Raw genomic sequence first — 7,052 nt, forward strand, 5'->3', positions numbered from 1 at the left:
GATCACCCACGCCCGCACTGCGCCTTTTTCACCCCGACCCCGTTCAATCAAGTATTCGATTAAGAGACCTGTCCATTATTTCCTACAATCATTAACAATCTCACCCTGACCCCTGAGCTTTTGTGTTTTCGCACTTTCTCAGACCTGATCGGCTTCAACGAGCGACTGCCAACTACCACGCGGACCCACCGGTGGCGACCATCTTTAGTGAAGTCGTGCTCACCCATGTACTTCCCAAGGCTAACTTATTACTTCCCCTAGGTTAATCGATCTCAAACAACATAGAGCCTCCCTAGACACGGCGATGGCGGGCAACCAAGCTCCGGTGAGGTGGACCGAGGCGTCAAGCACAATAGAGGTCAATCCGAGGTCACGACGAGTACCGACGACCCCTCAAGTATACAGTGCTGACCAAAGTTCTCTCGGAGAAGCTATGAGTGGATTGGTCCACGCTGAGGGTAGTTCATAGTGTCGACTGATGGCGCCGCGGCCACGTTCTGGTCAATCTAGCACAATAGAGTTTAAACAAACAGGTCTGTGAGCTTCACCATAAGTAAGAAGAGCCCGAACACCAAGACCGAGGCATGAAACGATGCCGAGAAACCTTGTCCATTGTGAACCGAGGAGAGAAGCTGGTGTGGTCACCACTGCTATGGCTCACCACGAGTTCTAGTTTTCACAGTGAACCAGAGGGGTGGAGAAGATTTGAGGACTTTATCTAGATGTAGGTGAATGAGGTGGCGCGGTGAGCAGGGCAGGAGGTCGACAGGAGCACAGAGAAACTCAATTTGTGCTGCAACCAACCATGGCAAGGCATACAAGCTAAAAGGATTGTTGTAGTTTCACTGGAACTTAACATAGAGCCAAACTGGCAATAATATGTCCCCCAACTTCTCTACATGGTCACCACGTTAGACCAAGCATAGGGGAAAAGCCAAGTTCACCCTTGCTGTATGTGTGACAGCAAGGCAAACAACCAGCAACTGAGTCATCAAATAGATAGGTTTTACACCTCCTCAAACTCATCCATGTGGTGATAAACTCATGTCATGCACTTCCCCCTTTCAACACAATCTCTCCATATCTGTTGCATGCCAGAACCACCTAGAGAAACAAGTGGGTTGAGATATTTTCAGGGATTTTGCACCGTTCTGAACTTCTTTAGTTCAACTACAGGGCCAAGTTCACCACCCTTTTTCTCCCAATTTTGTAGAAGGGCAGACCATACTCACCATTCCAAACTTGTTTATTAAGTATGGATCTTTCACCTTTCTACAACACTCCAGAGCCAAACATGCATGGATTACAAGTTATGGTACCCCAAAGTGGAGCACATTTCACTGGACCCAAAATTCAGTTAACTGAATTTGATCCCATCCTCACATCCTGACGGGGCAACTTATAAGGCATTTTACTCTCTATTTTACATTTTTTAGATAATGGGAATTGAAAGTTCCTGGCCTTTGTCTCAAAGATACCATAGACGAGTTATTACAGACTCAGATAGGAACATCACTATCTGAAAACTCGGAGAAAAGCAAAACATAGTGCGACAAAACGAGATTAAAGACAAAGTCTAAATGGAGATCCCCATCCATGATGTCTAAAAATCTGCATCACCAACTCCTCCAATCTACAACATGCCTTGATTATTAGTTCTTGATCATCCTGTCTAAGTTGTAATTGAGCCTAGAAGCGAAGCCAATGCGTAGCCCGAAAAAACACCTGCAAAGAAGATTTTATTGGAGCATTATCAAACACTGCATCATTCCTGCTCAACCAGATTGCCCAACATATAGCCGAAATTGCTAGAATAAAATGACTTATCATTCTATTATCTAGACCAATTAACCAAGAACCAAAGATATGTCTAATATTGTTTGGTGGACAAACATCACATCTGATTCGAACTAAACGCCAAATAAATTTAGCAAGTTGATAGTGGCAAAAAGATGATCAATTGTCTCATTCTGGGTACAAAAGAACATTTTGCATTTCCCTTCCAATTACGCTTGAGTTAATTATCTTTGGTAAGTACAACACCACTATGTAAATACCACATGAAGATTTTAATATTTAAAGGCATCTTAGCCTTCCAAATGTCTTTGTGCCACGCCACATTGACATTAGTTATTAGCCCCTTGTACATCGAATGAACACTAAAGGATCCGTCCGCCAACAATTCCCAACGGAACGTGTCACTCGCTGTGTTTAATCGAACATGAACAAGGTGAGCCACTAAATCCGTCCATTGTTCATGTAGCTGCCCCATTAGACCCCGACGAAAAGAAATATTCAGCAGACTGGTTTGAAATATATTAGCAACCACCACATTTTTTCGTTGAACCAATGCATATAGTTGTGGGTATATTTCTTTTAGGATGCCTATCCTCAACCATTTGTGCTCCCAAAACCTAATATGTGTGCCATTGTTAAGTTGAAAGGATCCAAAGTTTAGGAAGTTGTCTTTATCTTTTAGAAGCCCCTTCCAAAAATGCGAATAAGAGGGTCTACGTTGAGCTTGTGGTAATGTATGTTGTTGCAAGTATTTCCTTCGCAACATGGTTTGCCATAAACCCTCCTCATTCAGGAGTTTAAACAACCATTTTCTTAAGAGGCATTTGTTTTGTGCATCAATGTTTTTCACCCCTAAACCCCCACCTCCTTTGGTTGATAGATGATACTCCACTTGGTGGGTCTATACTTTTCTTATTATCCTCCCCTTGCCAAAAAAAACGCGATCTGTAATAGTCTATTTTTTCCAAAACACTTCTTGGGATCTCAAAAAAAGACATCATAAACATTGCAATGCTCGTAAGGGTAGAGTTAATAAGAACAAGCTTTCCACCCACGAACATGTATTTCCCTTTCTAGCTGGATAATTTCTTTCGATTTTGTTCTCGATTATCTTCCAATCTGCCATACTTAGTTTTCTATAATGCATTGGTAAACCTAAGTATCTAAACGGGTAATCCCCTTTTCTGCAACCAAAGAGCTGTGCGTATTGATGTTCTTGAGTTTTTGCTTCTCCAAAGCAATAAACCTCACATTTGTGGAAATTAATTTTGAGCCCTGATAACTGCTCAATAGCACATAAAAGCATTTTCATATTCACTGCTTTCTTGAAATCATGAACCATAAACAGAATGGTGTCATCCGCATATTGGAGAATCGACAAGCCACCATCCACCAAATGTGGCACCAAGTCGGATAATTGACCCTCTTGTTTCGCTCCATTGGTTAATATAGCCAACATGTCAACTACAATATTAAACAAGACACGAGATAAGGGATCACCTTGTCGTAGCCCCTTTTCGTTTGAAAAAACTGTCCCAACTGATCATTTGTTTTGATTGCCACATGACCACCCCTAATGAAAGCATTAATCCAAGAGCACCATTTATCTGAGAAAACTTTCATCCACAAAGTTTGTTGAACAAAACTCCACCTCACTTTATCATAAGCCTTCTCAAAGTCTATCTTGAGAATTACCCCATTTTGCTTCTTTCGATGCCGTTCATGAATAGTCTCATGTAAGACTACCACTCCCTCCATGATGTTCCTACCCGGAATAAAAGCGGTCTGTGTAGGTCCAATTATCTTTTGTGCAATTGTAGAAATTCTATTTGTTGCCACTTTTGTGAATATTTTGAAACTTACATTCAGTAAGCAAATGGGTCTATATTGTTGGATTGCAACAGACTCTTTACTTTTTGGAAGAAGAATTATAGTTCCAAAAGTAAGGCTATGTAAAGGCAGCATATTATCATGGAAGTCCCTAAACAAAGCCATTAAATCATATTTTAACGTATCCCAAAAGGTCTGATAGAATTCTACTGGGAATCCATCAGGGCCCGGGGCCTTATTATTTTCCATCTCAAAAATAGCTGCTCTAACCTCCTCTTCCGTAAAGTGCCTTACTAAGACTTCATTTCCTAGTGAATTAACTTGAGGAATATCATATCTTCGAAACTCATCCAGACTAAAATCATTATTCTCTGGTGGCCCAAAAAGCCTTTTTGTAGTACGTGGTAATGTATTGTTTTAGTTCAAACTCATCCGTAATAACTTGATTCCTGTCTTTCAACTGGAAAATCCTAGTCTTTCTAAACTTTCCATTAGCAACCATCTAAAAATATTTTGTATTACAGTCACCTTGTAACAAATCCTACACCTTAGCCCTTTGGTACCATTTTATTTCTTCCTCCCTAAGCAAATTGGCAAGCCTATTATGAACACAACATTTCAAATCAAGTTCTTGCTGCGTCAAAATTGTTGACTCTGCTATTCTGTCTAGCTCATCAAGGTTGTTCAACAAACTTTTCTTTTCCTTCTTATTAATCCCATTTGTATGCTTTGCCCACCTCGTAAGATATTGGCGTAATTTTCGAATCTTTGCTTGCCATCTATCCATAGGGGTATTGCCATCCATTTCGGTAGACCATATCTGTTTTACCACATCCGAGAAACCTGTAATACCCAGTTTGAAAATAATAGGAAAAGAGTTGATGTCAGTATATGATTTGTCATCTACATAAAAGAACATGGTAATAACCATATTTAAGTAAACAATTACTTAATAAAATACTCTATGCATCATGTAGGAATTTTGGTTGTTTGTGCATTTAATAATAGTAACAATAATATTAATAAAAATATAATAACTATTTGAGATGTGGATTGAACGCCAAATTGAAATTAGGGTTTGAAAATAGAGAAGGAAGGAGAGAAATATTATACAATACAAAATAAATTTATAAATAAATAACTTCATCACAATTTGGTATGATCAAATTAAACATTTGGTCTGAGTACAAATTTGCCACAAAGTTTGAATCTAAATTTGAATTGAAGTTTTGAAAGAAAGAAAAGATAAAAGAAAAAGAAATAGGAAGAACACACGCTAATGTGCTGAAACCTCACTGTCGGCCCACTTAAAGCGCACCAAGCCAGTCCGCACTAGCGCTAGCGCTGACATCTGGCCCCCACTGGTCATCCTCATGCGAGCGCAAGGCTCGCCCAATGCCACTGTCGTGTGGGCCTCCCCGGGGTGGGCGAGGTTTCTCTCTCGCGTATACCGTCTCGGGCCAGTGGGACTACCTGTCAGTCACGTTTGGGTCTTCGCTTCTCAGACTGGCCGCTGCTGGGTGGGGCCCAATGCTCAAACGCCTCAACAACCCGACCGTACTCACCGCCGCGTCAGTTCCGATCGACCCGTGCATGCCCTTCCCCATAAAAGCTGTGGCACGGGGTGCCCACCGATTTGATTCACCAGAAGCAATCCCATGCCACCCAAGCCACCGGGTGAGATACACCTGAGAGTAGGAGCCCGGGGTGAAAGCGGGGCGCTGCTGCGGATTCTCGCTGGCGGTGAGAATCGACCCCCCCCGCCCCCCGCCCCCCCGCAGAACTGCACAGCGATGTTCCGGGCCCTAGCTAGGTTGTGTGAGGGGTTAATCGGTTGGAAGGCCGATGTTGACCGGGGAATTGCTCGCTGTGGTTGGAGAAAGCCGTGGGCGCCGCGGTTTGCGTCGAAGCTGGGTGTCACCGCCCCAATTTTGAGGTAAAACCACCCCCATCCTCTTCATCCCACTCTCCACTGCGCTGTGGCGGAGGACGCCAGAAAATTTAGGTATTGCTAACGCAACAAAGACTAAAAATTTATGACACAGTTTAAAATAACTTATAGCTACAAAATAAGTAATAGATGTTGAAAATACCTTATTTAATAGTCATCTTGATTACAATCCATTTACAACCAAATGCCATATAGCGAATAAAATCTGAAAAAAAGAAAAAATGAGTTACCAATGGCAAATTGAAGTAAAATAATCGATTGGAATACGAAGTCTCGGATCAGAAATAATGTGATCCAGTTTGAACTGATTTATACTTTCGACTTAACCATTAACAGTTTCACCATTGGCATCTTCATTGTTATTCTCTTGAACTCCAACTTGTATTCTGGGTTTATTGTAAACTCCACTAGCGCGAGTGCTTGGTCTACTTCCACTAGAAACTTGACTGAAATAGGTCTTTAAATCTGTCATTTTACGAAGCATATAGCATGTATTAGATAATTAGAAGACATTACAACAGCCAACAGGAGTGTTCACATAATATAGAGAGATACTTTTTTGGGCCATATTCTTTGTCTTGTTTTTGTTTATATCTAAGACTGCTATTTAGAAATTGAAAAATCTGCACATCAAAAAATCTAATTGATTAGACACGCATAATCAAATACTCACGCGCATAATCAAATAAATACTCATGCGCTACCTTTAGGCCATCAGATGGGACAAGCAGTCAAGCACTCAAACTCAAGCACTCTGTAGTCAAGCAACTAATGACGTAATAACTAATGAAGTAATGAACTAAAGCAAGCAGGAAGCAAGCTGGAAGCAGCGACACTGCGGCAGCCGGCCGGGTCGGCGCCTCGGCGGGCCGGGATAAACAGCCACAGCCTGCACCCTGCAGTCGGCTGCCGCCCGCCGGGCGGGACACCGGACAAGCAGGCAGAGGTAGAAGGACTGCAGTCTGCAAGAGCAGCCGAGCAGGCCGGCTGGCCGGGCGAGCAGCGGAGCGCCGGAGCGGGACTACCGTCTGCCGAGCACGAGCAGCCGAGCAGAGCGTCGGAGATGAGGAGCAGCCGAGCAGGCCGTCTGCCAAGCGGTCAGCGCCCATGCAGATGCGGGAGGAGCCTGCGGCTGTGCCTGTGCAGCCGTGCGGGTGCGGCTCAGCGGGCAGCGGCTGTGCTGCACACAGAGAACCCTAATCTCTTAGTGGGCTGACCCAAGGTATTGCCCAGGCAATACCGGGCCATACTGGGCCCTCCGCCCCTGCCACTGCGCATAGCACCTTTCGGGGTAGCGTTGGGGCACTAACCACGCCCGGTTGGGACTGCTCCGCCGTGGGCATACCGGCGCCGCCGGGTTTTATATTCTGGAGGAAGAAGTAAGGGTGACCGTTAGATCGCTTAGGGTCGGTCACGATTAGATGAGGGCGGTACCCTGCGGTATTGGATCCGAGGCGTAGATCTCGCATTGGAG

General features: G+C 43.6%; 1 long non-coding RNA gene across 3 annotated transcripts; it reads right to left on the minus strand.

Moving 5' to 3' along the window:
• Positions 1-1,448: 1,448 nt before the first annotated feature.
• LOC103646954 (uncharacterized) lies at positions 1,449-6,828 on the minus strand. Of its 3 annotated transcripts, XR_562566.3 has the most exons (5): positions 6,283-6,815; positions 6,134-6,201; positions 5,894-6,043; positions 5,721-5,783; positions 4,082-4,470 (listed from the first exon to the last, which is right to left on the minus strand). It is a non-coding gene; the product is annotated as an uncharacterized lncRNA (long non-coding RNA). The 3 variants fall into 3 exon arrangements; XR_002267273.3 differs by adding an exon at positions 1,449-1,725 and having other exon boundaries at positions 4,365-4,470; positions 5,894-6,828; XR_002267272.2 differs by having other exon boundaries at positions 5,894-6,819.
• Positions 6,829-7,052: the final 224 nt, after the last annotated feature.

This window comes from Zea mays, chromosome 2, assembly GCF_902167145.1.
Source record: "Zea mays cultivar B73 chromosome 2, Zm-B73-REFERENCE-NAM-5.0, whole genome shotgun sequence".
Lineage (NCBI taxonomy): Eukaryota > Viridiplantae > Streptophyta > Magnoliopsida > Poales > Poaceae > Zea > Zea mays.